This window comes from Meriones unguiculatus, chromosome 5 (genome assembly GCF_030254825.1).
Source record: "Meriones unguiculatus strain TT.TT164.6M chromosome 5, Bangor_MerUng_6.1, whole genome shotgun sequence".
NCBI lineage: Eukaryota > Metazoa > Chordata > Mammalia > Rodentia > Muridae > Meriones > Meriones unguiculatus.
The window spans coordinates 27,441,426-27,464,092 of NC_083353.1; positions in this window are offsets into that span (position 1 = coordinate 27,441,426).

Below are 22,667 nucleotides of genomic sequence, written 5' to 3' on the forward strand. Positions count from 1 at the left end.
CCTCATGTTGTGGTGACCCCAACCAAAAAATTATTTTGTTGCTATTTCATAACTGTAATCTTGCTACAGTTATGAACCACCGTAATGCGTATCTGCATATCTGCCACGCAGAACATCTGATATACAACCTTCAGAAGTGTTGCAATACACAGGTTGAGAATTACTGGTCTGTAGGTGTTTTTGTGCTTCTTGCATATGTGTAGTTAAGTATTAATTTACTTTGGATAAGTTTTCTTCTATAAATTGTTGAAGATCTGATCTATGCCACTGACCTGAGATTCTTCTTCCTCATGCACTTCTATAGATTGAATGTTTGCTCTTTGTATGGCGTAATGCATTTCCTGTATGGTTTTTGCCTGTGCTTTTAAAAAAAAAATCCATTGCTTATTTATCTATATTATCTTCTATTTTATCTTCAAGTCCTGATATATTTTTAGATGCAAATATTTTAATTTTTTATTAATTACAGTTTATTCACTTTGTATCCCACCTGTCGCTCCCTCACTCCTCCCCTCCCAATCCCACTCTCCCTCCCTCTTCTCCACCTCCACCCATGCTCCTCCCCAGTCTACTGATAGGGGAGGTCTTCCTCCCCTTCCTTCTAATCCTAGTCTATCAGGTCTCATCTGGAGTGATGCATTGTCTTCCTCTGAGGCCTGGTAAGGCTGCACCCCTCTGAGGGGGAGGGGATCAAAGAGCCAGCCACTGAGTTCATGTCAGAGATGGTCCCTGTTCCCATTACTATGGAACCCATTTGGACACTGAGCTGCCATGGGCTACATCTATGCAAGGGTTCTAGGTTATTTCCATGAATGTTCCTTGGTTGGAGTATCAGTCTCAGAAAAGAACCCTGTTCCTGACTAGACAGAGGCACTAGATTATGCTGTGTGAGGGTCCTGTAGGTTGAGGTTGGATGGGATGTATCCTGGCTGGAACGTGGATGTTGAGAAACAAGGAAAGCATGATTGGCCACAATAGTCCAGGGCACTGAATGTGTAAACCATCCAAACCCTTTTGCAAGACATATCATCTAGTTGAGTAGAGATATTAGAATATAGTTTGCCAGGAGCCTGGATACCCTGGGGTAGGTCTGCTGGATTAATGACGGTGTGTGGAGGAAGAGATGAGGTGTTCTGATCTAGCTACATCTTGGTGAAGGATGTGCAGTATCTAGCTGGGCAAAGAGGTGTGTGTGTGTGTGTGTTTTAAAAGAGAGATAAACATGATGTCAGGTAAGAAATGAAATGAAGTGGGATGAGCTGGAGAAGGGTTGTGGGAAAGGAAAGAATGTGATCAAAATATATTGTATGAAATTCACAAAAAATAGGTAAAATCATTAAAAAATATTTATCCCAAAAGAGTGGAAAAAGTATTCAAATGTTTACTGAAAAGCTTTAAGTGCAGTTTTCTTTTTAAAAATTTTTTAATTTATTATTTATTACAATTTATTCACTTTGTATCCCAGCTGTTGCTCCCTCCCTTGACTCCTCCCAATCCCACCATCTCTCCCTCTTCTTCCCCCATGCCTCTCCCTTAGTCCACTAATAGGGGAGGACCTCCTCTCCTTCTATCTGACTATAGCCTATCAAGTCTCATCAGGGCTGGCTGCATCATCTTCCTCTGTGGCCTGGCAAGGCTACCCACCCCCTGGGAGGGCAGGTGATCAGAGATCCATGAACTCAGGTTCATGCCAGAGACAGCCTCTGCTCCCTTCATTAGGGAACCTACTTGGAAACTGAGTCTATGGGCTAAATCTGAGCAGTTTTAGGTCTTCTCCATGCATGGTCCTCTCTGCAAGGTCCCCAGGGCCCAGTTATTATTATTATTATTATTATTATTATTATTATTATTTTGGCTCTGTTGGTCTCCTTTTGAAACTCCTGTCTCCTCTACGTCTTTCCATCTTACATACAGACCGAACTACTCTAGAGGCTGAGACAAGAGGATCATCAAAACCAAGAAAATTGTTTTTCAATATTCAAGGTCTTTTTTTAACTATAATAACAACTGCTGATGAGAAATTTTTTCCTAGTTCCAAACATCTGTTAATTTGGAAGGACAGTAAGAAAACAAACTGGTCATGGAATCACACAGGACTGTCTTAAGAGTGCATGGAACTTTCTACTAGCCATTGCTGATGGTAAATGAAGGGAGGAAAGGGGATTGCACACCAGAGGAACAAAAGGGGGGAGACTAAGAAATGTTTTGGCAGCCCCCTCCCAATTCTAATCACCATCTAAGACTGCAGCAATGAACAGGAAAAAGTCTACCAGAAAAACACATTCAAAGATTCTTAAAACGGACAACTGCAGATTGAAGTCCATGGGGTTCTTTAAGTAAGACTGGAGTTGGCCCAGGTGCCATGAAGTGGTGAAAAGGCACTGGTGTGAGTTGGTGTAATCCTCCCTGGCCTCTGCCTCCTGCTGGTGTCCCCACACCCTGCTCTCCAATCAAACCCTCTAGGCTTGAGGTGCACAGTTTTTAAAAGACTGAGATGGGGAGGAAGTGGGTACAGAGGCAAGTACAGGCATTCTGTGCTGGATTAATGGAAATCTTTAAGTTAGCAATGCCGGGGAATTTGGGTATGAAGCCCTGGTGTAAGCTCCCTTTGGAAATATCAGCACAGCTAAGTGTCTATGAGAGATCCAGCCTCTGGCTGCCACCCCTCCACCTCAGAAAGGTGACTATGAGTTTGCATCTACTGATAGATGTTTCAGCATTATAGTGTTTTTTACTGGCCACATAGAATGACTCACCATGGCTGCAGGAAGAACTGAGTATGCAGAGAGAAACCGTCATGGACTACCAGAAGACTTTGAAAGTTAAGTTTTGTGGACTTGTGTTAGCTTCCAGGACCTGCCTAAGGGAAAGCTACAGTTTCAGAGTGTAAGGAAGGTATCTTGATTGGTCAACTGGAAAAATGAGGACTTGTCAGTCACCCTTCTAGTCTTCAGTCAAGTTTCTGTGAGCTTGCTTTAATAAAGTCTACCACAAATGTAAAAACCCATCACTAGAGCAGGAAGCATGGCGGGGTAGTAAGCACTGAAAGACTGATTCAACAGGAACCTGAATTCCTATCACTAAAAGCTGAAAGGCTAGGAGCTGTGGGTAACCATTCCTTATTCAAAGTTCACAAAGAACTCTCTACTCCAAGATACGGTGTTTCTTCACTACAAATCATACTTTCCCATGGTAGATATGGGTCAGTAATTGGGTTTCAAAGATTAATAAATAGCTTCTGTGGTCATGGAGTCTAGAAAACACACCAAAGACTTTGAACTACACAAAGACAGAATGTTTCACTTTCCTCTGGATGGAGTAAAAAGGGTTATGCCACACACCTCTCAAGCAGCACCCCTATCCCCAAGATATAGATCAGAATGATCTATAGAGGTTCAGTCCCTGATCCATGACTACCAACACCTGACCCTTGTACACTAGTGCTCTGACTCACAGTGGCACTCTACCCAAGCTGGCTGGACTTTCAGTGGAACCTAACTTAACTGTGAAGGTCTGAGAGGCATAAGGAGTCAGTAACCCAGGAGGCCCCTATCCTCTGCCCCTCCTCAGATTAGATAGAAACCCACAATTCACTAGTACCTCAAGCCATGCAAGCTAAAAGCAAGCATGGCTACAAAACAGAAAATTCTAGTAAATGATGGAGCACCAATTCATATGAGAGCCTCCGTCTAAGGAAGTTGAGAACGACTAGCAAGAAAAAGCAGGCATTGCATGAGATCCTAGGCACTGGTGAGATATCTCTTTAGCTTCCCTTAAGAACCAGACTGGTTCTTTTTAAGAGCATTCTTCCATCAAGGCACCCAGGAAGTGATGAGCTAATTTGTATGCATCACTGATTAGGGCAATCAAATACATAGAGACAACTGCCCTTTCAGGTGTTCCTGGCTGCTTCTGGTGAGAGACCTTATCCAGTGCACTGAGTCACGTGGCACCGGGCTTAGAGATACTATCACCTGGAACCTGAACTGCTTCCTGTTTTGCATCCCAAGAACCTAACATCTAATGCCCTTTGATCTGTCTGACAATCCCTGTTCCAGCCAAGAAAACTTACGTGGCTCCACAGAAAGAACCTCGGTTTCTCTTGTCAGTTCTTGGCTAAATGAAAACAAAAGAGGTGAAGATGCTTAAAGAGACACCACAGAGACTTGTAAAAGTAAACATTCTTGAGAAGACAGGCAGACAAGGATGCAACAGATTTGGGAATCTTCATTTTTTGCTGGCTCTCTTAAGATAAGTGGGTACTTTTAGGGAAAAAGAAGTCTGTCTTTTATCTCAGCTTGATCCCTCTTTAGAGGGCTATTTTGATAGCAATGTGCACTCAACTTATAGCTGTGATTATCCTCACCTCCCTGTTTTTTTATCCTCACCTCACCAGTTTTCCTTCTGTTAGTAGTATGGTGATTTAAAGACACTGAAGCTTTCTTCTAGTCCATCTCATTCGCTGGGATCAGCCATCCAGGAGGAAGCCATGTGCTATGGCATGATAGGTAGCTAATAGAGACTCCTGTGGGGAGTGACCTAGGAAGGCACCCTGCTGGCAGCCACAATCAAATGGAAGTGAGATTCTCCAGCCCCAGAGGAGAATGGCCTCTAACCACATGCTACCTGAATCTTCACACTGAGCAGCTCCCAAATCCCTATCTGAGCGACACTGACAGATCATGTTTGCTATTGTAAGATACTAAGCTTGCAGGCAATTTGTTACACAGCAATTGATACCGCATATAAGCAGAAGGGCATAATTCTTGCCTGGGACCCAGCTTTCTCACTCCTGAGCTCTGGAGAAGACAATACCTATTTCAGCACAATATGAGGGACGGGAACTAAGAAGAACCCTTCTGTGTATGTCTCCTGCTGGAGTTCTTGCAGGGAACTGTGGAGTTGGCCTGGCCTAGCTGCCTTGAAAGTTATGCATCATAAGTTTTTTAGGTTAGAGTCCATGGTTCCTGGGGCACAGTGTGCCTTCCAGTTCCTGAAAGATCTGTGCATTCCCACAGGCAGTGAAGCATTCAGGCCACTTTCTGCTTCTCTGTATGTTCGCTTAGTAGTCAAGGAAGCAAGGAAGGACAGTTGGTCTTAGACATTAATCTTGTGTACCCTGGATAGCTTGAAAATTTCATTATATCCTCATAACTACAACTATATTAATCCTGGCAATTGCAGTTATATTCTGTTTTTGATAAAGGTATAAAAAACTGATTGTTCTCAATAAAATTGTTGCAGCCTCAGTCTTGCTGTAGCCCTCTAACCTGAGTGTTGTTTTATTCATTGAGGCCATATCAGGTGAGTAAGCATGATCACTTACAGAGTTCTTTCTCATGTAGGTTGATTGTTCCCACAAGTGCAGGAATATGTCTTCATAGAAACAGCATAGATGGTTATTAAGATTTTAACAACTGACTCACTCAGGTGGGAGGATGGTAGATTAGGGCATCACATGTCCTTCATTTAGGGATCCAGCTGCTGGTCTTTCTAAACACAGAGAACCACTGATTGAACTATGCCTAGTAGAAAACAGTTCATGAGGCATGGTACAAAGGTGCCATATGTTGGAAGCTTATTTTTTACCTTGTGCAATTATCCTACAATGCTGATTTATGTAGGCCAAAGAATTGGTAGTGTTGGCCTTCAGATAAGGCCTACACCAAACAGTGAAGGGTCTTGGCAGAGGACACGAGGCTGAAAACCTCCTGTACCATGCAGGCATCTCTCCAAAGAATACTAGAAACATGTCCTCTGATTGGGGGTGGGGTGGGACACACATGTATACTCCTCAGTATGGCAAGAAAAGGAAATCAGTTTCTTGATCCTGATCAACTTTTATGTCTCAAATTCATTTCCATTTGTCCATTCAGGAGGAAGCCACTTTGCTGCAGACATTGGTTCAGTGAGGAAGCAGATGTTCTTCTCATTGACAACCTTACTGATTCAGCTGGAGTCAGATTCCACATGGTGCACCAGCATAGGAAGGGTCCTGATCAGTTTTCCTGCAGTATCTTTAAGCTGTAGGGAACAAAGAGCTCTTTTTAAAAGATTTATTTATTTATTTTTACGTATATCAGTGCTCTTTCTGCATGTACACCTACATGACAGAAGAGAGCATCAGATCCCAGTGTAGATGGTTGTGAGTCACTCTGTGGTTGCTGGGAATTGAACTCAGGACCTCTGGAAGAACATACAGGACTTTTAACCACTGAGCCATTCCCTAGATTCCGAACAAAGAGGTCTTCTTCAAGCTTTTTATGCCAATGCAACACAACTTAAGATTTCTAAGACTCCATAAAATGAAATATGGAGATTAATTAAAACAGACTCATTTCACAAATAAATAAAACTCTTCTTATTATCAACTTGGAGACTCCAAGAATCCCCAAACACTGGAGGCCAAGCTTATTCCTGAGACATTGGCCATCATAAGAGGGCTACACTCTGAGAGAGTCACATTCTGTAGCAGAAAACAAGACCAAGTCCTTAAGATAGCCTTTAATTTTTTTCCTAAAGTCTCCACAAAGTAGGGTCTTTCCATGGTTCAAAAGAAAAACAAACTTTTTTCTTTCCTAGCCAATGGGGATCTGAAATCTTACCACGAGGGCTTAGTATAGACATCCAGAAACATCCAGTGCAACCAGAAACTCCCAGGACATCATGGGCTGGGCTGCTTTACTGTCTTAGTAATGACTTAATTAGCCAGTGGTTGTTCAAACTTGTAGAGTCTGACAGTGGTGAGTTTACTTTAGACATTTAAGTGCTGCACAAGTTTGGAAAAAAAAAAAAGGTTTTGGTAACAATTATTTCACACAATAAACTTAAGGCTCTCTTAACAACATTGAACCTCTTTTTGCAAAGGTGGGTTCTATAACTTAAGGCCTAGGGGTGGTCTCTGTTATAAAGATAGTGTAGAAGTAACCAAGCTATGAATTACAATGGACATCTCTGTAAAGATGAGTTGTATTGACTGAGAAGTGAAGATGAAGATAAAGCTGATGATAGAGTATGGGATGAACATTCTTTGGGATGTAGGTGTCATCCGGCTCTACAGACAGGATAGATTACCTGGCTCTTTTTTTTTGTTATTTTTTTATTTTTATTAATTACACTCTATTCATTTTGTATCCCCCATAGAATCCTCCCTCCTCCCCTCCTGATCCCACCCTCCCTCGCCTTTCTGCATGCATGCCCTTCCACAAATCCACTAATAGGGGAGGTTCCCCTCTCCTTCTTTCTGACCTTAGTCTATCAGTTCTCATCAAAACTGGCTGCATTGTCCTCTTCTATGGCCTGGTAAGGCTGCTCCCCCTCAGGGGGAGGTGATCAAAGAGCAGGCCAATCAGATTATGTCAGAGGAAGTCCCTCTTCCGATTACTATGTAACCTACTGGAACACTGAACTGCCATGGGCTACAACTGTGCAGGGGTTCTGGGTTATCTCCATGCATGGTACTTGGTTGGAGTATGAGTCTCTGGGAAATTCCCTATGTTCAAATTTTCTTGTTCTGTTGCTCTCCTCATAGAGTTCCTGTCCTCTCCAGCTTTTGCTATTTCCCACTTTTTACATAAAATTGCATTCACTCTGCCCGACAGTTGGCCATCAGGTTCAGCATCTGCTTTGATAGTCTGCAGGGCAGAGACTTTCAGAGGCCCTCTCTGCCAGGTTCCTAAGTTATTTCCTGTTTTCTTCTTCTGGCTTTCAGAGGCCCTCTGTAGCAGGTTCCTAGGTTGTTTCCTGTTTTCTTCTTCTTCTGATGTCCATCCTCTTTGCCTTTCAGGATGGGGATTGAGCATTTTAGTTAGGGTCCTCTCTTGCTTAGTATGTTTAGATGTACCAATTTTAGTGGGTTTATCCTATGTTGTATGTTTATATGAGTGAGTATATACCATGTGTGTCTTTTTGCTTCTGGGACAACTCACTCAGGATGATCCTTTCCAGGTCCTACCATTTACCTGCAAATTTCATGATTTCCTTATTTTTTCATTGCTGAGTAATACTCCATTGTATAGATGTACCACAATTTCTGCATCCATTTTTCAGTTAAGGGGCACCTGGGCTGTTTCCAGCTTCTGGCTATTACAAATAAAGCTGCTACAAACATGGTTGAGCAAATGTCCTTTTTGTGTACTTGAGCCTCTTTTGGATATATGCCTAGGAGCGGTATGGCTGGATCTTGAGGAAGCGCTATTCCTAGTTGTCTGAGAAAGCACCAGATTGATTTCCAGAGTGGTTGTACAAGTTTACATTCCCACCAGCAGTGGAGAAGGGTACCCCTTTCTCCACAACCTCTCCAGCATGTATTGTCACTTGAGTTTTTGATCTTGGCCATTCTGATGGGTGTAAGGTGAAATCTCAGGGTTGTTTTGATTTGCATTTCCCTGATGGCTAATGAGGTTGAGCATTTCTTTAAGTGTTTCTCTGCCATTCGATATTCCTCTACAGAGAGTTCTCTGTTTAGCTCTGTTCCCCATTTTTTAAGTGGATTACTTGGTTTGCTGCTTTTCAGCTTCTTTAGTTCTTTATATATACTGGATATGAGTCCTCTGTCAGATAAAGGGTTGGTGAAGATTCTTTCCCAATCTGTAGGCAGTCGCTTTGCTTTGATGACAGTATCCTTTGCTTTACAGAAGCTTTTCAGTTTCAGGAGGTCCCATTTATTGATTGTTGCTCGCAGAGCCTGTGCTGTTGGTGTTCTGTTCAGGTCAGGAAGTTCTCTCCTGTACCAATGAGTTCTAGGGTATTCCCCACTTTTTTTCTAGCCGATTTAATGTGTCTGGTTTTATGTTGAAGTCTTTGATCCACTTGGACTTCAGTTTTGTGCAGGGTGATAAGTATGGATCTATATGCATTTTTCTACATGTAGACATCCAGTTGGACCAGCACCATTTTTTGAAGATGCTATCTTTTTTCCATAGTATGATTTTGGCATCTTTGTCAAAAATCAGGTGTCCATAAGTGTGTGGGTTTATTTCTGGGTCTTCTGTTTGGTTCCATTGATCCACCATTCTGTTTCTATGCCAGTACCATGCAGTTTTTATAACCATTGCTCTATATATAGTACAGCTTCAGATCAGGAATGGAGATACCTCCTGAAGATCTTTTATTGTAGAGGATTGTTTTAGCAATTCTGGGTTTCTTGTTATTCCATACAAAGTTGAGAATTTTCTTTCCAGGTCTGTAAAGAATTGTGTTGGTAATTTGATGGGAATTGCATTAAATTTGTAGATTGCTTTCGGTAAGATGTCCATTTTAACTATGTTAATCCTGCCAAGCCATGAGCACGGGAGATCTTTCCATCTTCTCAAATCTTCTTCTATTTCTTTCTTCAGAGACTTGAAATTTTTTTCATACAAGTCTTTGACTTCCTTGGTTAGGGTTACTCCGAGGTACTTTATGTTATTTGTGGCTATTGTGAAGGGTGTTGTTTCCCTAATTTTTTTCTCAGCCCTTTTGTCTTTTGTATACAGGAGGGCTACTGATTTTTTTGAGTTAATTTTGTATCTGGCCACTTTGCTGAAGGTGTTTATCAGCTGTAGGAGTTCCCTGGTAGAGTTTTTGGGGTCACTCATGTATACTATCATATCATCTGCAAATAGTGATAATTTGACTTCTTTCTTTCCAATTTGTATCCCCTTGATCTCCTTCAACTGTCTTATTGCTCTAGCAAGGACTTCCAGCAGTATGTTGAAGAGATATGAAGAGAGTGAGCAGCCTTGTCTTGTCCCTGATTTCAGTGGGATTGCTTTAAGTTTCTTTCCTTTCAGTTTGATGTTGGCTATAGGTTTGCTGTATATAGCCTTTACTATGTTTAGATATGTGCCTTGTATCCCTGATCTCTCCAATACTTTAAACATGTATGGATGTTGGATTTTGTCAAATGCTTTTTCAGCATCTAGGGAGATTATCATGTCGTTTTTTTCTTTCAGTTTGTTAATATGGTGGATCGCATTTATGGATTTCCATATATTGAACCACCCCTGCAGACCTGGGATGAAGCCTACTTGGTCATAGTAGATAATATCTTTGATGCGTTCTTCGATTCGGTTTCCAAGTATTTTGTTGAGTATTTTTGCATCAATGTTGATAAGGGAGATTGGCCTGAAATTCTCTTTCTTTGTTGAGTCTTTGTGAGGTTTAGGTACCAAGGTGACTGTGGCTTCATAGAATGAGTTTGGTAATGTTGCTTCTGTTTTGATTTTGTGGAATAGTTTGAAGAGAATTGGTGTTAGCTCTTCTTTGAAGGTCTGGTAGAATTCTGTGCTGAAGCCATCTGGTCCTGGGCTTTTTTTTGGATGGGAGACTTTTGATGACTGCTTCTATTTCTTTGGGAGATATAGGACTATTTAATTGATTTACCTGGTCCTGGTTCAGCTTTGGTAAGTCAAATCAATCAAGAAAATTGTCCATTTCATTTAGATTTTCAAATTTTGTGACATATAGATTTTTGAAGTAAGTCCTAATGATTGTTTGGATTTCCCCAGTGTCTGTTGTTATGTCCCCCTTTTCATTTCTGATTTTGTTGATTTGGATGGTGTCTCTCTGCCTTTTGGTTAGCGTGGCTAAGGGTTTGTCTATCTTGTTGATTTTCTCAAAGAACCAGCTCTTGGTTTCATTGATTCTTTGAATTGCTTTATTTGTTTCCAATTGATTGATTTCAGCCCTGAGTTTGATTATTTCAGGCCGTCTACTCCTTCTTGGTGTGTCTGCTTCTTCTTTTTCTAGAGTTTTTTAAGTGAGCCATTAAGTTGCTTGAATGAGCTGTCTCAAATTTCTTCTTGAAGGCACTTAGTGCTATGAACTTTCCTCTTAGCACTGCTTTCATTGTGTCCCACAAGTTTGGGTATGTTGTGTCTTCATTTTCATTGATTTCTAGAAAGATTTTAATTTCTTTCTTTATTTCTTCCCTGATCCAGCTGTCATTTAGTAACAAGTTGTTCAGTTTCCATGTGTGTGTAGGCTTTTTGCTATTTCTGTTATTGTTGAGGTCCAGCTTTATTCCATGGTGATCAGACAAGATACAAGGGATTATTTCAATCTTCTTGAATCTGTTGAGGTTTGCTTTGTGACCAACGATATAGTCTATTTTGGAGAAGGTTCCATGAGGCGCTGAGAAGAAGGTAGATTCTTTTGTGTTTGGGTGTAAAGTTCTATAAATGTCTGTTAGGTCCATTTGATTCATGACCTCTGTCAGAGACATTGTTTCTTTGTTTAATTTCTGTTTTGTTGACCTGTCCTTTGTTGAGAGTGGGGTGTTGAAGTCTCCCACTATTAATGTGTGGGTATATATATGAGGTTTAAATTTTATCAATGTTCCTTAACAAATGTTTGTGCTCTTGTATTTGGGGCATAGATATTCAGGATTGTGATATTAATTTTGGTTGAACGTCTATTTCATCAGATATTAGAATGGCTACTCCTGCTTGCTTCTTGGGTCCGTTTGCTTGGAAAGTCGTCTTCCAACCCTTTACACTCAGGTAATGTCTGTCTTTGTGCCTTAGGTGTGTTTCTTGTATGCAACAGATTGCTGGGTTTTGTTTACGTATCCATTCTGTTAATCTGTCTCTTTTTATTGAAGAGTTGAGTCCATTGATGTTGAGAGAGATTAATGACCAGTGGCTGTTAGATCCCTTGATTTTGAGGTTGGCTGTGGTCATCAGATTGTGTGCTTGTTTGCTTTTTTTTTTTTTTTTTTTTTTTTTACTGTAGTAAGGTTAATTATTTCCTGTGTTTTCTTGAATGTAGCTTGTTTTCTTGGGTCGTATTTTCCCTTCCAGTGTCTTCTGTAATGCTGGATTTGTGTGTAGGTATTGTTGAAATTTGTTTTTGTCATTGTATGTCTTGTTTTCTCCTTCTATGAGGACTGAGAGCTTTGCAGGGTATAGTAGCCTGGGCTGACATCTGTGTTCTCTTAGGGTCTGCATGATATCTGTCCAGGCCCTTCTAGCTTTAATAGTCTTTGTTGAAAAGTCAGGTGTGATTCTAATGGGTTTGCCATTATATGTTACTTGGCCTTTTTCCCTTGCAGCTTTTAGTATTTTTTCTTTGTTCTGTATACTTATTGTTTTGATTATTATGTGGCGGGAGGATTTTCTTTTCTGGTCAAAATTGTTGGGTGTTCTGTAGGCCTCATGTATTGTTATTGGCCTCTCCTTTAACTTGGGAAAATTTTCTTCAATGATTTTGTTGAAAATATTTTCTGGGCCTTGGAGAAGGGAGTCTTCTTTTTCCTCTATACTTTTTATTCTTAGGTTTTGTCTTTTCATATTGTCTTGGATCTCTTGGATGGTCTGTGTCAGGAATTTTTTGGATTTAACATTTTCTTTGACAGATACATCGATTTCTTCCATTGTTTCTTCTACACCTGAGATTCTTTCTTCCATCTCTTGTAGTCTGTTGGTTATGCTTACCTCTGTAGTTCCTGTTTTCTTCCCTAGATTCTTCCTCTCCATTATTTCCTCCATTTGTGTTTTCTTTAATTTTTCCAGTTGTATTTTCAGGTCTTGAGTTGTTTTGTTTACTTCCTTCACCTGTCTGATTGTACTTTCCTATTTTTCTTTTAGTTCCTTCAACTTTGTTTCTTTTATTTCATTCAGTACTTTAAGCATTTCCTTTCTAAAGGCCATAAACTGTTTGGCTGCAGCTTCCTCTATTTCTTTACGGATGGCAATATTCTGTTTGAGTTTATTTTCCTCTATGTCTTTACGTATCTTATTTGTTTCCTCTGTTATCATCTTCATGAGCATAGTTGTTAGGTCATCTTTTTGGATTTCAGTTATGATGGGCTGTCCAGGGCTACTTGCCCCTGGGTAACTGGGTTCTGAAGATACCATATTGCTCTGTCTTTTGTTGCTTGAGCTTTTACACTGGCCTCTACCCATTGTGCTATCTTAGGTGTTTGGGGTTATTTTCTGGTGGTTCCTGGGGATCCTGTGGTGGAGAGAATCCCCTTGGCAGAAAGCTGGTTTTTCCTGAAGGAAGTCTTCTCAGCTTTTTGGGTATATTCCCTGGATGGCTGGCGTTTTTTCAGGAGTTGCTTCTGCTCACCTCAGGGATAAAGACCCTTGTGATAACTGTGGTCTTTGTTAGTCGAGAGGGTTCTCCTCTCACCCTTCAGGACTTCAGGGAAGTCCTGAAGACAGCTGCCCTGTTTCTGGGTTTCTTGCTGTAAATTTAATGATCAGCTGCTGTGACCCAGTTGGACATCTGGCACAGAAACTGTTTGTGCCTGTGTCTGGAGCAAAGCTGAGTGATGGTGGCTCGGCCCCACCGGTCTGTGAGACTTTTTCCAGAGAAGGATTGGGTGATTTAAGTCAGTACAGTTTCCTTCCTTCCCTGTGGATTCTCTGGAGACAGGGACTCCCAGTGTCTTTTTTGCCCTGGTGTGCACTGCTCAGTCTCTGCCAGCTGGCTGGCCATAGAAACTGCCTGTCTCTGGAGCACAGCTGAGTGATGGCGGCTCGGCCCTGCTGGTCTGCGAGACTTTTTCTAGGGAAGGACTGGGTGATTTAAGTCAGTACAGTTTCCTTCTTTCTCTGAGGATTCTCTGGAGACAGGAACTCCCAGTCTCTTTTTTGCCCTGGTGTGCACTGCTCAGTCTCCACCAGCTGGCTGGCGTGCAGAAACTGCCTGTGTCTGCCTTTCCGGCCTTTGGGAGCCTGGGTGTCTGCTTAAACTGGGTAATTTTCCTGAGACCTTTTCGGGGTGGGGGTGTCGGCTGAGTGCTCTGAGATCAGACCAGCCATTTCCCTCCCTGTGTGTTTGCACCCGACAGTGAAACTCATTCGCTGGTGCCCTGGTGCCCACAGTTCTATCTTAGGCAGCTAATCAGGCACACAGGCAGGGCTCTGTGCTGGAGCCTAGGTCCCCGTCTCTGGCTCCGGGCTGGCTCCTGGCGTGCCCGTGGAACCCGAATCTTTTCCAGGGGCTGTCTGGGTGACCTAAGGTCGATCCCAATCGTTTCCTGTACCGTGGGGTTATTTCTCGACTGAAAATTCCAGTCTCTGATTGTGTGGTGCGCACGGTTTAGTCTGGGACCGTGACCAGAGACACTGGCTTGTGTCTCTGGGCTGGGGCTGGGGTTAGTGGCCGGCAGCCAAGCGTCTGGTGGAACCGGGATCTCTTCCGAGGTTTAGCCAGGTGAGTTAAAAGCTGATTGAATCCCTCAATCAGCTTTGGGGTATCCTCTCACCTGGGAAACACAATCACTGTGTTTTATGGTCGCGAGTTCTGATTGCTGGTCACTGTGCTGATCCTGCTGTGCTGCTGGTCAGAATGAAAGTTCTCCCAGCGCCACCATCTTGCCCCCCGATTACCTGGCTCTTCACAGCATCCATTTTCAGATGTCTGAGTAGAAAACAGCTATACATCTCTTCTATTAAAGAGATAAGCATGTGTGTTTAATACTCATGGTTTCCCCGGAGCTTTTCTGTGAGGACAAAGTCCTTGTGCCTTCTACATCACCTCATTTCTACATTTTAAAAGTGAAAACAGTAGCTGTAATAAAGTCCATTAATAGAGAATGAATGCATTGCATTTTTGGTCAGTCTAATATGGGCAAGTATAAGAAAATTACAAGAATAGCTAACAAAGGACCAAGGGAAGGGAAAAGCCATCTTAACCATGATGGTCATTCAAAGTTCGCTTAAGAGATTTTTGTCTCTCTTTATGCAAATAATTCTTTTGATGTTAAATGGTATGAGAGAAAACTGACATATTAAAGGAACACATGGCAGAAAATGTTGACAACCAAAATTGTGCTTGAGCAACAAATAATCCATAGTAACTTTTTTTTCATAATATGTGGTTCTCAACTTGCCCATCTATTTATTAGAATTTTCTGATATTTTGCTGTAATGTTAGGAATTTTGATAATTACATGAATTATCTTTGAGACCCCTTTTTGTATTGTAGTAACATTCATGGGATAGGCAATGAAAGAACCGTTGTGGCTGTAACCATTACAGGAGCCAGTAGATGTTTAAAAAAATCATCACAAGTTGGAAGAGGAACTCTCTTAATTTATTGATTGACTGCAAATATTTACTAAGCAAAATGGGTGTAATGCAATCTATTACACATAAACCTCTATAACACCCAGGAGGGGCATTATAAGTAACACTTTCACAAGAATTTCCATCCCAAACACAGTTGCTTACCAGACAGAAGTGTATGATTAGAGGTAGAATTGCAGTAAGGAGGGATCTAAATACATTTAAAGCATAAACAATGTAAGAGAAGAACACCATCAACTGAATACTAGGCAAATCCTATGAATATGGGATTCGAGATCGTCCCCTGTTATTTGTGCATGGTGCGTATGAGTGACTCCTATGCCATATACATTTCTTTATTTTTTAATTTTAAATTTATGCTTTTTAAAGATGTAACTTGGTTCATAGTTTTTTTAAACAAAATAAAATATAATAAGATAAAAACAAAATCCATCATATCAAAATTGGACTAGCTAAACTGAACCAATAGAAGTAAAAGAAACCCAAGAGAGGGCACAGAATCAGAGACACACTCATTCATGTACTCAGGAGTTCTATATAAAAATAATAAACTGAAAGCTATCATATATATGCATAGAACCTGGTGTATACCTGCGTAAACCCCGTGTTTGCTGCGTCAGTCTGTAAGTTCACATGAGCTTTGAGCAGCTAACTTTGAGGATCCTTTTTGCCTGGTGTCTTCCATCCTCACTGGTACCCACATTCCTTCTGCTTCTCCTTCTGCAGGGCTTCCCAAACTCTGAGGGGAGAGATTTGATGGGGATATTCCATTTAGAGCTGCATGGAACACAGAATTTTAAGGCCATCCAGGGCAACATAACAATCTTTTACTTACCCTCAAAAATGAACTAACCAAACAAAACCATTATATTCTCATTTTATTAATTACAGAAAAGATTCTGCTATACTTTGGATCTTAAATGTCCCCCAGAACCTATGTGTGAAATCTTGTTCACCAGAATGATGCTATTGGGTTGTGGTAAAAACTTTAAGAGGTAACGTTTAGTAGGAGGTCACAGGGGTATGTCCTTAAGGGGATTGTGAAACCCTGGACCATTTAACTTTCTCTCTTTTGCTTCCCTGCTATAAGATGGACAGTGTACTCCACTGCGAAGCTCTCCATTATAATGTGCTGCTTCACCACAGACCATCAGCAAAGTGCTAGCTTATCATGAACTGAAACCTCTGACATTGTGAGCCAAATGAACCTTTTTCCTTTAAAAGTGATTGTCTTGAGTATTTATTACAGTAACAATAGGGTGCCTAAAACGGGCTCCCCACAATGTTCTTTTCTGCCCTTTACTTAGATATATGTTTTTCTTTCTTTTCTCCATTTCATTTTATTTTTTTTCTAATTTCATAGTTACTATAACTATGTGATTCTTTATAGAAGTATAGACCCACTGCAATGTAAAACTACTTATATTTCCTCCTAGTTTAATTTCTCTTTCTATGAACTTGACCTCTGCGACACTGAGGCTAGAGTTTCATGGTCAGTGCAGAACATCCCCTCTTTTCCTAGCTGTGCTGGTTGTTGTCTTGTCATCTTGACACCAGCTAGAGCCATTTTGGAAGAGGAAACCTCAATCAAGAAAATGCCTTCATCAGATTTGCATGTCAGCAAGCCTGTGACATATTTTCTTAACTGATGATGATATATGGATTAACAACATTTAATGAAAAGAGAGACCATAAATTTTAGTGAGAGTAAGGAGGAGTATATGGGTGGGTTGGGGGGAAGAAGGGGAAGGTGGAAATGATATAATTATAATAAAAACATAAAATAAATAATTTTTTTAAAAGGCAGGTCAGCAAGCCATGATGAGAAAACCAGTAAGCAAGGCTCCCCATTGACCTCTTTATCAGCTCATATCTCCAGATTTCTACCCTGAGGTCCTCTCCTGACTTTCCTCAGAGATCAAATGTGACATGAAACTGTAAGTTGAAATAGATTCCTTTTTCCCCAAATTGCTAATGGCCATGGTTTTTTATCACAGCAATAGAAATCTTCACTAAGATACCAACTGTCATAGCATGATGATTATGTACAAACTACTACTTTTGTTGCTCTTGAAATTCATTTTGTAAATTGTTTTACTCACTGTGTTCAGCATAATGGCACATAGCAGCTAGCAAGAAATATCACAAAGATATTAAAGATGTTAATACCCCAAGGATATCAAGGAACATATAGTCTTGTGAAGCCTCAGACATGATCATAATCTTGTGATCCTAAGTAACAGAGATGTAAAATATTCCAAGTAGAATACTGATTCCAAAATGTAACTAATAATAAAAATAAAAAATAAAAAAGAATACTGATTCCAGATAAAGGCATGGCATTTTGTTATATCTGTAGGACAGACATACAATCTGTCACTGTGATGTCAGTTGGTAGAATTACACTTAGAAGGTCTAAATGGAGAAACATGGTTTAAAACACTGATGCCAGTTGTTGTATGCAAGTAAAACAGGTCAGGTATAGTGAGAGGCTGGTGTCAAATCAGGTGTTTGGTGTTTGGTGTTAATGACTCACAGAAAAATTATGCTCTGTTCACTTATAAGGACAGGCAGGCAGGCATCAGTTCTACCACAACAGCTAAATAGTGCCAAGAGGTGTCCATGTGAAGAATATAATAGCAATGGAACAGCGTTTTCAGGCAGCGTCAGCTGTTATCCTGGAGCACTGACTGGGTTGTCACAATGGATGACTTGCTTAGTGTTGTTTTGAGACTTTTAGTCTTTTCAAGTGAGACCATTTTAAATTCTAGTATTCCTAAGTTAGCAGTAAAATATTTAGAATAACAAAACAAAATTGAAGACTGATACAGAAACCAACAAGATTCAACCAGATTTTGAGGAAGTTGGAGCTACGAAGAGTCAGGTACACTGAAGAAAAAAAAGTCTGTGGGCAATAGATACAAGGATAGAAAGAGGTATTATATACAAGAGTGTGGGTTTGATCTGTAAATATCAGAAACAGTACAGCCAGTGGGTTTCCCAGGGGACTTTCATATATGCACATAGAGGCAATTTCTGTTTCTGTTAGTCTGTCTTCAAATGGGAACACCACTACTTCAAACTCAGGAACACCCAACTCCAAAACACGAGTGCTTCCCCATCACAACACTGCTTGACTACCACATGTATCTTATATTTGTGGCAGAACAGATCCCAGAATGGGGCTATTTTTCAATATTTATGTTTATTCCAAGACCTGCAACATTAAAGTTATTTTGAATATCTGTTTCAGTGGGGAACTTTTCATAAAATTAAGTTTGTTTCATTGATTTGGCACCTAAGAGTACTCTGAGCGTTTCTTTCAGTCATTACCCTAACATGCTTGAGAGCAGCAGCTGAGGTGGTGGCAGCCATGTGCCTGTTCCCCAGAGGCAGTGTTCAGATGAAAGCCGTTCTGACTAAAAAATGACTGCTGCTTTATGCCAGCATAGACTTCTATTTATGGGTCTGGTACAAGAGCAAAGTCTATTCCTATGCTTATTTCTCACACTTGGTAGTTCCTTTCCATAAACCTTCATTGCTCTTCTTGTGTGTTTTTTTTTTCTGATAATATTCTATGGAGGCACAATTTACATATTATTTGTCTGTAGAGAGCTGACTTTTAGTCATATTTTACCATTCCTTTAAGTACAATTTTGTGCAACAAGGCAAAGAAAGTTTTTCTAAGACAAAAGAGCTGTTTACAAAGTAAGAGATAATGACTTTGTTTTCTAATTGGAGGCAAAATATACTAAAATTCCTTAAATTTAACCACCTTTCTCCTTGACTCTTCATAGTGGGCAACTGTATAATAAAACATATGTCCAGGTTATATGATAGCAAATATGACATTGGAGGGTAAAGCAGTGTATTGACTTTCTGGTATGAAGTAAGCCCTAACTCAGTATCAGATACATGCTTGCTCTTGTCCAGACGATAATATGAGACACTCTTCAAGAGAGGTTTTCAATATTTGTTTAGTAAAAACTCCCTTTTTCCAGAATAACCTTTAATCAAAAATTCTGGATGTCTGGACCCACACAGTGCATCAGAGCAGTGCTGCTGTGATTAAGAAAGAGAATGTTTTTCAGAAGATTCATTATAGTAGGCTCCAATCCTATTCTCTCTCTTCCACTGCTTCTGGTGTCTGTCTTGTTTGTCATTTTTAATGAGATTTAAGCATCCTCCTGAAGGTCCTCCTTTTTGTTTAGCTAGATTTTAGTATGGTTACTCTACATTATATGGCTAATATCCACTTATAAGTGAGTATACACCATGTGTGTCTTTCTGTCTCCGGGATACCTCACTCACTCAGGATGATATTTTCTAGTTCCATCCATTTGCCTGCAAATTTCATGATTTCCTTGGGGGATCAAAGCAGATGCTGAGACTCACAGACAAACTTTGCGCAGAGCAAGGGAGTCTTAAGAAGAATGGGGTGGTTGTACAAGTTTACATTCCCACCAGCAGTGGAGGAGGGTTCCTCTTTCTCCACATCCTCTCCAGCATGTGTTGTCTCTTGAGCTTTTGATCTAAGCCATTCTGATGGGTGTGAGGTGAAATCTTAGGGTTGCTTGGATTTGCATTTCCCTGATGGCTAATGAGGTTGAGCATTTCTTTAAGTGTTTCTTTGCCATTCGATATTCCTCTGCAGAGAATTCTCTGTTTAGCTCTGTACCCCATTTTTAATTGGATTATTTGACTTTTTGCTGTTTAACTTCTTTAGTTCTTTATATATACTGGATATGAGTCCTCTGTCAGATATAGGTGAAGATCCTTTCCCAATCTGTAGGCTGTCGCTTTGTTCTGAGGACAGTGTCCTTTGCTTTACAGAAGTTTCATGAAGTACCACCACGCTTGGAAAGCAATCTGGCACTTTCTCAGACAACTAGGAATACTGCTTCCTCAAGATCCAGCTATACCACTCCTAGGCATATATACAAAAGAGGCTCTAGTACACAATAAGGACATTTGCTCTACCATGTTTGTAGCAGCCTTATTTGTAATAGCCAGAAGCTGGAAACAGCCCAGATGCCCCTCAGTGGAGGAATGGATGCACAAATTGTGGTATATCTACACAATGGAATATTACTCAGCAATAAAAAACAAGGAACTCATGAAATTTGCAGGTAAATGGTGGTATCTGGAAAAGATCATCCTGAGTGAGCTCTCCCAGAAGCAGAAAGATGCACATGGTATATACTCACTAATATAGACATATACTATAGGATAAACCTACTAAAATCTGTACACCTAAAGAAACTAATCAAAGGGGAGGACTCTTGCTAAAATGCTCAATTCCTATCCAGAAAGGCAAAGAGGCTGGACATCAGAAGAAGGAGAAAAGAGGGAACAAGTCAGGAGCCTGACACAGAGGACCTCTGAAAAGCTCTGCCCTGCAGACTGTCAATGTAGATACTGAGACTTATGGGCAACCTTTGGGCAGAGTGCAGGGAATCTTAGGAAAGAAGTGGGAAATAGTAAGATTGGAGAGGACAGGAACTCTACAAGGAGAGCAACAGAACCAAAAAATCTGAGCACAGGGGTCTTTCCTGAGACTGATATTCCAACCAAGGACTATGCATGGAGATAACCTAAGACCCCTGCACAGATGTAGCCCATGGCAGTTCAGTATCCAAGTGGGTTCCATTGCAAAAGGAACAGAGACTGTCTCTGACATGAGCTGATTGGCCTGCTCTTTAATTACCTCCCCCTGAGAGGCAAAAGAAGAAGACACTGCAGCCACTCCTGATGAGACCTAATTGACTAGGATCAGAAGGAAGGAAAAGAAGTCCTCCCCTATCAGTGGACTTGGGGAGGGGCATGCATGCAGAGAGTGGAGGAAGGGAGGGATTGGGATGGGAAGAGGGAGAGGGAGAGAATCACAGGGGGGATACAGTGAATAAAGTGTAATTAATAATAAAAAAGAATATTGAAAATAAAAAAAAAGATTTGGTGACAGAGATAAAAAAAAAAGAAGAATGGGGTGGGGATGGGATGTTAGAAGGACACGGAGGAAACAGTAGCCACATAAGGAGACCAACCAAGGTAAAAAAAAATCTGAGCCTAGGGGGTATTGCAGAGACTGATGCACCAACCAAGGACCATGCATGGAGAGGACATAGACCCCCTGCTAATATATAGCCAATAGGCAGCTAAGGAAGGGGAGCAAGGGCTGCCTCTGTCGTGAACTTGGTTGCCTGAACTTTGATCACTTCTCCCTGGTGATGAAGAGGAAGAGGATCCAGGCAGTCTTGATGAGAGTTAATAAGCTATGGGCACATGGCAGAAGAGGAGAACTCCCCCTTTCAGTGGACTAGGGGAAGGGGATAAGGGGAAAGAGGCAGAGAGGATGGGAATAGGAGGAGATAAGGGAGGGGACTACAATCAGGATAAACAATGAACAAATTGTAAAAATAAAGAAAGGAAGGGAGAAAGGAGGGAGGGAGGGAGGGAAGGAGGGAGGGAGGGAGGAAGAAAGGGAAGGAAGGAAGAAAGAAAAAAGGAAGGAAGGAAAGAAAGAAAGAAGGAAGGAAGGAAGGAAGGAAGGAAGGAAGGAAGGAAGGAAGGAAGGAAAGAAAGAAGGAAAGAAAAGAAAGAAAGAGAAAGAAAGAAAGAAAGAAAGAAAGAAAGAAAGAAAGAAAGAAAGAAAGTCGTCTGCCTTTCCTGTGGTCCTTTCTTCTTCCAAAGGGCTCTGAGTCTCTGACAAAGCAGCACTTAATAAAAATCTGGAACCCTCTGGAGCTTAAGTTGTTTTATTCTTTATTACCTTGTGTGCATTACCCACTCTCTGCTTTCTTTATACCCTAATTCCATCCACATGAAGACTCCTGTGTGTCTTTGCAGTTCCCTGCATAAATGTACCATTGGTGCTTATTGAACTGACACATTGTGGCGCGACTGACTGTAAATGAACTATGGGGCCATATAAAGGAGATGAGTATGATGTGAAGCGTGCTGTCGATGAGAAAACAATGTACCAATAGGCCCTGTTCACAAAAGCAAGAGTCTGCAGGGAAAGAACTTTACGAGGTAAGTGGCGTTAGTCCTTTCCACAGGGATGAGTTAGCACTTGGGAATAAGTTAGGGAAGAAGTAGAGATGAGAATTAGCAAGACCTTTTTGTGTTCAGGAAGAAGAAAGTCTCACGGGAAGAAAGGGATGTGTCAGGAGGAATGAGAAGTGTACATGCATGAATGCACTGGGACAAAACTGTAGGTGACATTGCGAATCAGGCCACTCAGGAATGACTTCTCTATGGGTAACTGTCACCTACTGCTAAGTAAGTGAGTGATGAAAGCTCTTGAGGAAAAGAGAAGCATGATTCAAGTCATGGACTAAAAATACTAGTCTAACAATATTTTTCTGACATAAAGAGTTGCTGTAGGGCTGCTTAAATAATGAATGAGCTCTCTCTTCTCCTGCTGATAAGGAGATGCTGATTTCTACACTTGAATTGACAAATTCCCACATAATTTGCAGCAAATTCTAACACCAGATACATAACCCTTCTTATATAGATGAAGGCAATTCAGTGCCAGATGTAAAACAAGATCATATGTTTGCAAACAAGGAGATTTGCAAAAAAATAAAATAAAACAAAACCAGAATATTCTCACCATTGTAACATGTCGATAATAATGATTTA